The sequence below is a fragment of the Octopus bimaculoides genome, chromosome 3 (genome assembly GCF_001194135.2).
Source record: "Octopus bimaculoides isolate UCB-OBI-ISO-001 chromosome 3, ASM119413v2, whole genome shotgun sequence".
Taxonomy (NCBI): Eukaryota; Metazoa; Mollusca; class Cephalopoda; order Octopoda; family Octopodidae; genus Octopus; species Octopus bimaculoides.
In genome coordinates this window covers 160391038-160400296 of record NC_068983.1, presented here as the reverse complement: position 1 = coordinate 160400296, position 9259 = coordinate 160391038, and the positions used below count along the sequence as shown (strand labels likewise).

Genomic DNA, 9259 nt, shown 5'->3' with positions numbered 1-9259 from the left:
ATATATGTGTGCATGTGTGTGTGTATCTGTCTCTCTCTCAATATACATACATACATATATACATACATACATACATACATAGATACGTACATACATACATACATACATACACACATACATACATACATACATACATACATACATACATACATTGTATCTACTGGTAAATAAAAATAATGCATTGATAAATATAACATGACTTTCATGGGAGATTTTATAAGAAAGGTAAAAGAAAATTTATGATTGCTATAAAAAATTGTTTCCAATCTTAAAAAGGAATTAATAGTTTAAGTAAAACTCAGAAAAAAATTTAAAAAAAAACATACATTTTAAAATGTTTTCCATGTATTTTTTTTTTTCTTTTAAGAATTGGTTTGCGCAAAGAAATTCAGTGTAAATGTAATACTTTTATATATTTCATTGTTTTGACATCTTTCATGGCATGAGGTTAGTAAATAGGATAAAAGAATTAATAGTAACATTTTGAATAGATTATTTTAGATAAAAATACTTCATTTTTAGTAAGTAATTGAGCTGAGGGATAGGGCATCCGATTTGATAATTTTATGATTATGAGTTGAAATTCTGTCAGTGTTGATTTATGCTTTCATATGTCTTGTTGTCACTGTAGTTTTTTTAATTTTTCGTTGGTGGTGTTGTTGTTGCTGTTGGTAGTGGTCGTGGTTAGATCCTGTCAGACATGATAAAAGAAACCTACAAAAAGAGTGGTAAATTATAAACATCTAACAGTAAGCATACAACTGAGTGCCATACTGGTATAGTTCGAGTACTGGATATATATATATATTTATTTACTTATTTATTTATGGGTTTCAGCCAAGTGGCTGTGGTCATGCTGGAGCATATATACACACACACACACACACACATATATATATGTATGTATGTATGTATATATGTGTGTGTGTGTACTGAGAGAGAGAAAGAAAGAGACATATATATATATATATATATATATATATATATATATATATATATATATATATATATATATATATATATATATATATATATATATATATGTATGTGTGTGTGTGTGTGTGTATACTCACACACATTTAATTGCTTCAGTGAGGTGCCATAGCTTTCTAATGACCTTTGGATCTTAAAGTCTAATTGGAAGAGATTAATACAAATAGTATTCATAACATAATATTCCAGGCTAATGCTTGCATGAAAGCATTTATAAAAAGAGAGCTTGATAGAATTGTCATTGTGTGTAAGAATATTTTAGTGAACATGTAGTTGCTACAGGTATTAGCATCGAAAAGCATGGACATATAGGACAGTTGGCCATCCAGGAGCACTATGAGATTAGGGACCTAATGCTTAATCTAGGTATGCTAAAGTTTATGTAGGTCCCTAATACATTTCTTTGCCCAGAGACCTATAATTCAGAGGGTTGTTTTTAGAATAAGGGTCAGAAGAAATAAGTAAATGTATTGAATGAGTTTAAGATGAATGAAATATAGATTTAACAATCTGAAAGAAGCAAAACGTTGTAGTTATGATAGAGTTGACAGCCACAGGATACAGAATCATATAGCCAGAAGGTAATGCTCAGAGGATTTGTTCATGAAGCCTTACCTGGTGGTAGTTGTCTTCTTTTTGGATACGTTTTAATAGGTACATATGCTTTGTGTGGACCAGCATGTCAAAGAATAGACCCAGTGTTTCCACTGCATGTCATAGAATGTGACTAATTGAGATTGAAGTAGGATTTGCACTCTGACCTTGTTAAACCCTCACAAGCAATGATTATCCAAACATGCATAGGTTGGAGTGTTGCTGCTTGAGAGGAGCAAAGCCATCATTTGCCAGGAGTTGTAAGGAATCATCAAGAAGTGGCAGATGCAGTGATATGCTGTTACAGTGCATGCCCCTATACTACTACTACTACTACTACTACTACTACTACTACTGTACATACATGCAGAGTGAGTGTTCTACTCTGAATACATAAGCAGTTTGTAAGTGTGTGGTAGGTGTCATAGTGTGGGTGGTAAACTCTCAGTAAAGTCATTCATAGATACATTACTGAGCTGATAACTTTGGGAAAGGCATAAATACCAGATATCCCCAAATATCCCACTTCCTAAATTTAAAAGTATCAATAACGAGTTTACAAATATTCTTTGATCATAAAAACCTCAGTAATGAAACAGTAGAATAATTTTCTTTTTCTTCCCCATGGCATAAAATGGAATCTACACTCTGAAATATTTGTAATAGTTTCTTCTCACAGAAAGTCATTACTTTTCTCATATTCTAATGTATTATATAAGTGTTAGTGCATGGCTTAGATGAATATTTGATCAAATATATTTAACTCATGACCATCCAAATTTCTGTTCAGATATAGTGTATCTAGGACTACATTGTAGAATTAGTCCGTCCTTATCTAAAATCTGAAGGAAATTTCACTGATATTTCTAGCAGGTCATACAACCTCATGGATCTCAGTTCAGTCCCACTGTGTGCTTCTACTATAGCCACAGGCTGACCAAAGCCTTGTGAGTGGAATAGGTTGATGGAAACTGAAAGTTCATTGTATATATATATATATATATATATATATATGTATGTATGTTTGTGTGTGTGTGTCTTACTCCACCACTGCTTGACAACTGGTGTGTTTATGTTCCTCTCACTTCTTAGTGGTTTGACAAAAGAAACCAATAGAAAAAATACCAGGGTTAAAAAAAAAAAATAAGCATTTCCTTAAATCCTATCTGGATTAAGCATCTTTTGCAATAAAATAAGATAAGGATTTTCAAAATGTGGGCCTAGCAAAATTTGTTTACTGGTATTAGTGAACATACATCTTGTTGAGATTGTTAGTATCTCCCACTCAAATTTTTTCCATCATATTTGCAGAAGCATGAAGACCTAATATTATTTTACTCTTTTAAGCCTTATTAAAAATAAAGTTTCTAGCCGGAATGTGGTACAAACACATCTTTAGAGCTAGTCCTCCTTAATATGACAAAAGTGATAAAATATTGCCGACAAGGTCAAATGGCTGAAGTGAAAGCCTTCCAATAAATAGGAAGGGTAGAAAAAATGCTGGCATGATAATCTAGTTTTCATTTTTAGTTTTAAAAAAATGAACAGAAATAATGATGAATGAAAATCTTCAGAAAGCTGAAAAGCACCAAAGCAGCTCCTCTACATTTATTTTACAAGTGATAATTTACTCCTTATTTATTATCAAATATGAATTTCGTTGGCGGTTTTATTAAAACATTTCCATAGTCCATTTATCTTGCAGAAAATAAATTATCAATTTCACAGAATTATATTACATCCTTCACTTAATATTCTTCTTCCTCTTCTTCCTTCTCCTCATCATCATTGTTGTCATCATCATCAACATCCTCATTATCATCATATTGGTCAGATTGATTCATTGATGTAAATTTTCTAGAAACAGATGCCCTTCTTGTTACCAATTCCACCTGTTTCCAAGCAAGCTAAAATGTTTTTGGTGGAAGACTGGAAATAAAGGACAGTACTTGTAAGACAGTGATGATCGTTTACAGCTACTTTGCAAAACGAAAGAACACTCACACACACACACACACATGCACACACACACACATACAAACACACACACACACACACACACACACACACACACACACACTCACTCACATTTACTTATATATGAATGTTTATATATATATGTGTGTGTGTGTGTGTGTGTGTGTGTGTGAAGGCACATGGCTTAGTGGTTAGAGTGTTGCACTCATGACTACAAGATCAAGTGTCTCATTCCCAGACTGGACATTGCGTTGTGTTCTTGATCAAAGCACTTCATTTCACGTTCTTCTACGGTCATTTCAACATTTGACATGTGGCACCCAGTTGCACCTCTACAGGTAATGTCGATTTGATGGAGGGAGTGAGCTTATGTGTACACAAACATTTGATCACTATAGACAAATCATCTGTGTGATTGTTCGATAAGAAATTTTTGAACCTGCATATGTTGTCTAATGACAGCAGAGTCCATTATATATATGTATGTATGTACAGATGTATGCCAGAAGGTCTGCTAATCTAACAGAGGCCTCAAAAGACATTTTAAGATCTACAAAGATCAGAATTTAACTGCAGCACTTAGTGGTCCAAATCGAATATGCAATCTATGGTAGTGTCTTTTCAAAACATTGTCTTGTTTAAAAAGCCAAATCAGATGCCATGATGGTTCTAAGGTGTAGGTACAGGAGTTGGTCAAACTGCATAAGGAGTAGATAACCACCATATATTTATATATATGTATGTATATATATATGTACTGGGCTTCTTTCAGTTTCTGTCAACCAAAATCTATTTACAAAGTTTTGATTAACTTGGGACTATAATACAAGATATTTGCCCAAGGGGCCATGCACTGCAACTGAAGCTGAAATCATGTAATTGGGAAGCAAACTTCTTAAACACACGGCCATGACCACATCTTGAAAGAAAATGGTTTAAAGCCTGCATTTTATGTTGAGGACAAGTTCTGTCATCTTGTTCAGGTTTTATTAACAGTAATAAAACAATACAGATTATACCACTGTCTCATCATTATATATTCTAATGCTCTTTTACTACATGCTTGGTTTGAGGAATTATCACATGATAAGAATTATTATTGTACATAAATGGTAATTGAATGTTTCATACAGAGAGAAACTAATATCATTGAATATTCTAGGGTGATATTGTTTTTGCATGAATTCAGTTGGATCTGCTAACAGAAAACATGACTTATTCCTTTGTCGTTTGTTCCTTCTCGAACCATATCTGGCTCATAAGGGCCGGTTTCCTAGTTTCATTGGCATATAGGTTCCCCAACTGGATGGGATGCTGGTCTGTCACAAGTGAGCTGCTAGATGCAGGAGGAAAAAGTGAGAGAAAGTTATGGTGAAAGAGTTAGCAGAAGCTCACTATTGCTTTCAACTAGAGCTGCATGGAGCTTACAATCCCCCAACTGTGAGTCCACTGCTCTAACCACTAGGCCATGTGCCTCCACAAATATATATATAGTTCTACCTTATTCAGTAGAATGTCAGAATCAACCTATTCATCTTTTCTATTTTGAAGATTTTGTCAAGAAATAATAAAATCTAATAAAATTACATATGTAGGAGTGGCTGTGTGGTAAGTAGCTTGCTTACCAACTGCATGGTCCTGGGTTCAGTCCCACTGTGTGGCACCTTGGGCAAGTGTCTTCTTCTATAGCCTCAGGCCGACCAAAGCCTTGTGAGTGGATTTGGTAGATGGAAACTGAAAGAAGCCTGTCATATATGCATATATATGTCTATGTGTGTTTATATTTGTGTGTCTGTGTTTGTCTCCCCAACATCACTTGACAACCGATGCTGTTGTATTTACGCCTCCGTAACTTTGTGGTTTGGCAAAAGAGACCGATAGAATAAGTACTAGGTTTACAAAGATTAAGCTCTGGGGTTGATTTGCTTAACTAAAGGTGGTGCACCAGTATGGCCGCAGTCAAATGACTGAAACAAGTATACATATACATATACATATATACAAAATTGCTTTACAGACAGTATTTACTCTTTATTTCACCATAACATTTAGTATCACCATATTATCAATAGAAGTAATATGGACATATGCTATAATCTAGATTTCTGAATAACTGTTTAAGAATTTAGGAAGATGTAGTCATTTTTAATGGTTAAAGAAAGGATCAGGTTTCTTAATTTTGTGATAAAGAGAAAACGATCTAAAGAGTGGACTAAATGGAAGAGGAGACATGTGAGATGGAGAGTTGGTGAAGAGGTCACAGGATGTGTGACAAAAGATTTTCAGACAAAGGACATAAAATAAGAACAATAATAAATCTGAAGTGAAGAATGAATATATAGTGTATGCGTTTATTTGTGGCGGGGTGGGGATAACCATCCCAAAATATAACACAATCTTGTGTTTGTTTATCATTGCAGTATATTTATCTGAGATTAAAATGGTAACTACTGAAGCTGTGCAATCATATGTTCAAACCGTACAGTTGTAAACCTTGTGCATTGTATCTAAAATGATAAATATCTTTGTTTACCTGAGGTTGTCTAGCTTATGAAGAGATTCTAGCTAGATTTAGCATTAAATACTTAGCCATGGGAAAGATATCTAGATGTAAAACAGAATTGCTTCAACGAAATGCAACTGCCAAAAATTTTGCTAAATCTATCTCAACAAAGATTCCATTGAAAAATGCATGGCAAACAGTAAATTCAGGATTCTTCTTTTAGCTTTGTGTTAATATCTAAATACAAGAGAGTGAAGGATGTGCATATAAGTGTGTTTCATGTACCTTCACATAAGTATGAGGACCATTTGGGAAAGATCAGAAAGGTCAAGCTATCCAAACCATTGCTGACATTTTAATTCATAAGAGGAAGAGATACATTGAACTATTAGAAAGCAAGAAAAAAAAAATGAACTAACAACTTAGTAAATCAGAAGAATAGCTAAGATTCTATCAGTACAATAGACTGTAGGTAAATCAATAACAACAATAGCAACAACAACAGGCCAAAAGTAATTAATATTCAAAAAAAAGTCCCAGTTAACCACTAACTTCCATAATGATTGCTAAGTTTTATTTTTGTGATAAAAGACTTCTGTATAAGGTTAGATGAAGGTTATGTTGCTCTTTTGACACAAAACCCCTACTGATATTTGTCAGTTCTAAAATTAGTCAACTGCACAATATCACCATTTATAATGCAATTCAATAAATACTATGGTCACTTCGTAAGATGATAACCAAAGCAAATAGGTTATATTTACCAGATAACTCAACATCTATGGCTGACATCTTAATTCTAAAGAGTGATGTGTAAAAGCCAGCCTGTGTGTAAGGCCAAAGCAACTGATGACATGTACTGATCTTGAGTTCTTTTTCCTCTCTGAATTATATCTGATACCATTCACCTATTGTTGTGGACACTTTATCTTATTGATTTTATTGTTCTCAACTGTTTCAAACTTTTTCTTAGCTTCATTCTCTGATACAATTTATTATCCATTTGTATAATTAATTTGAATTAAAGTAAACTTTTCCTATTTTCTCTCTTTCATTGATTATTGAATGCCAAAAAATCTATATGCATGATCTCAATACAATTATATTTCCAGCAATGGAATAACAAATTCTGTTCTCTATTTTCTATTTTCTTTTTTTTTTTTCGTCAAAGTTACATTGTTCATTTCTTATTGTTTAGAATAATAGAGTGGTCGTTTAATAGCAGAATATGAGACTCAAGATCATATGCTTTCAAGTTCAAATTGTACCAGTGTTTTGTTATTGACGAAGTTGTAAAATTAATAGCAACAACTTTAAAGTGATAAATGCATTCATGAGCAAAATTATATGTAGACATAATGAAAAAACAAAAATATACAAAATATTGTTATATATCTTAAACAATAGACTTAAATATATTGTGTTTTGGTTGTGATTGCCAAGAATAACATTGAACTATTGGTTATTCAAAGAGTTTTAAAAGGTTCCTCTCCTAACTTTGAAAGATTCAAAACACCATTGTTTTACTTTCTTTGACTACTTGAGATTAAATCTTTCTAGAAATTTTTTACACTCCCTACTGTTCACATGTAGAATTGAAATAAGTTTCCAAAGTGTTCAGACTGAACATAGATCAACTCTAAGATGGTTACACATTTAGACAGCTCAAGAAAATGTACTATTAATGTAGTAACTGTGCACTAAACTATAAAATACTGTATAAAAATATCAGAAAATTATCAAATAGAAATTAATAATTTTGAAAGAAACATGAATTTTTTTATGGGGCAAGGGTAGGGGCAGAGAAAATTGCAAATACTCATATACTGATATCAATTCTTCAAACTTGGTGTTAATTTTAAGATAAGCAGCAAAATTGTTGTAATAAAAGCAATAAATAAGCTGATGACAAAATTATTATAAATCAATTACTGGGAAAACATATTTTGTATTAATTTTCTTCAGAAATATTTATTGATATCATTTATACCTTATGGAAATATTCTAAAACATTTGAAGAGACTTTACACTTTGAATAGCATAGCACAAAAAGTAAATAAATAAATAAAATAAAATAGAACAAAAAAAACTTGAAAATAGTAAATAAGATGGAAAGAGGATATTAAGTCAAAGAAAGACAGAAAAGGAAGATTTGTGGTATTTCAAATAACAGCAGTGATAAAAACAATAGTCTAAAAGTAAATCTAAGAAAACGTTAATATATTAACATTGTTTTGAAACCCTTTAAGAAAAATTTCAACTTTTCTTGCATTGAAGTATAACCTTGTTAAATTGCATTGTAAGAAATGAACTTTGAACTTATATATGTAATATTGAATCAGAAACTTAGTAAAGACATTACTAGCTTCTTACTTTCAATCTTCTGTAATAGAATTTTGGTTGAGTTAAGCAAAAAAATGAACTGAATAACTTATCGTATTTTACTAACAAAAACCAACAGAACCACATATAACTTCAACAATTGGAAGTAATAGATTAAAATTATTAAAATATTTCTGAAAACGAATGGATAATTTTGTTTGATTCAAGGTTTAAGTCCCTGGAGCCTTGAGGAATGACTGTGAATGACAAAACAAAATTTAACTTGAATGATTCAATTTTGTTTTTGTCATTAAAAGCATTAGTGAATGTTTAAAAGTTCTATAACGTTAGTGTTTTCCCAAATGGTTCCTAACTTGGTTAATAACAAATGATTTTTTTTCAAATCTAAGTCATTGTTCAATTTAGAAATATTTTGCTCAATAATGAATGGATTGATACTGTTTGGACATTTCTTAAATAAAATATTATACAATGAATAGAGCAATGACTTTAGATCAATATATTTTGCCAAAAAGAAATAACAAAACAAAAAGAAAAACAGCATAGAGAGAAAGTCGATAGGTAGATAAATGCGTAAGAAAATGTTTTTACTTCAAGGCTCCTGTGTGTGTGTGTGTGTGTGTGTGTATACAGCAATGTAACTACACACATGCTGTTAGTGATTTTTTTTTCCTTTTTCCTTTCTGATGAAGAGCTATGCTCGAAACTTCAAAAACTCTCTCTTTTTACCGAGTGTCAAACAAATACATTCCACGTGCATGTCCTCTTGTTTGTTATTGTTATTTTTAATGTTCCTTTATTAGATTTGACTATATATATATATATACATATATATATATATATATATAT

The 9259-nt window shown here is 31.8% G+C and overlaps 1 long non-coding RNA gene across 1 annotated transcript in view; it reads right to left on the bottom strand.

Moving 5' to 3' along the window:
- LOC106872467 (uncharacterized) overlaps positions 1–1892 on the bottom strand; it is a 4853-nt gene extending 2961 nt beyond the window's left edge. The window contains exons 1-2 of the long non-coding RNA XR_008263816.1: positions 1609–1892; positions 327–714 (exon numbers count right to left, since the gene is read on the bottom strand). This is a non-coding gene — a long non-coding RNA (uncharacterized LOC106872467). The remainder of the gene's footprint in view (positions 1–326; positions 715–1608) is intronic.
- Between the last annotated feature and the right edge of the window lie 7367 nt (positions 1893–9259).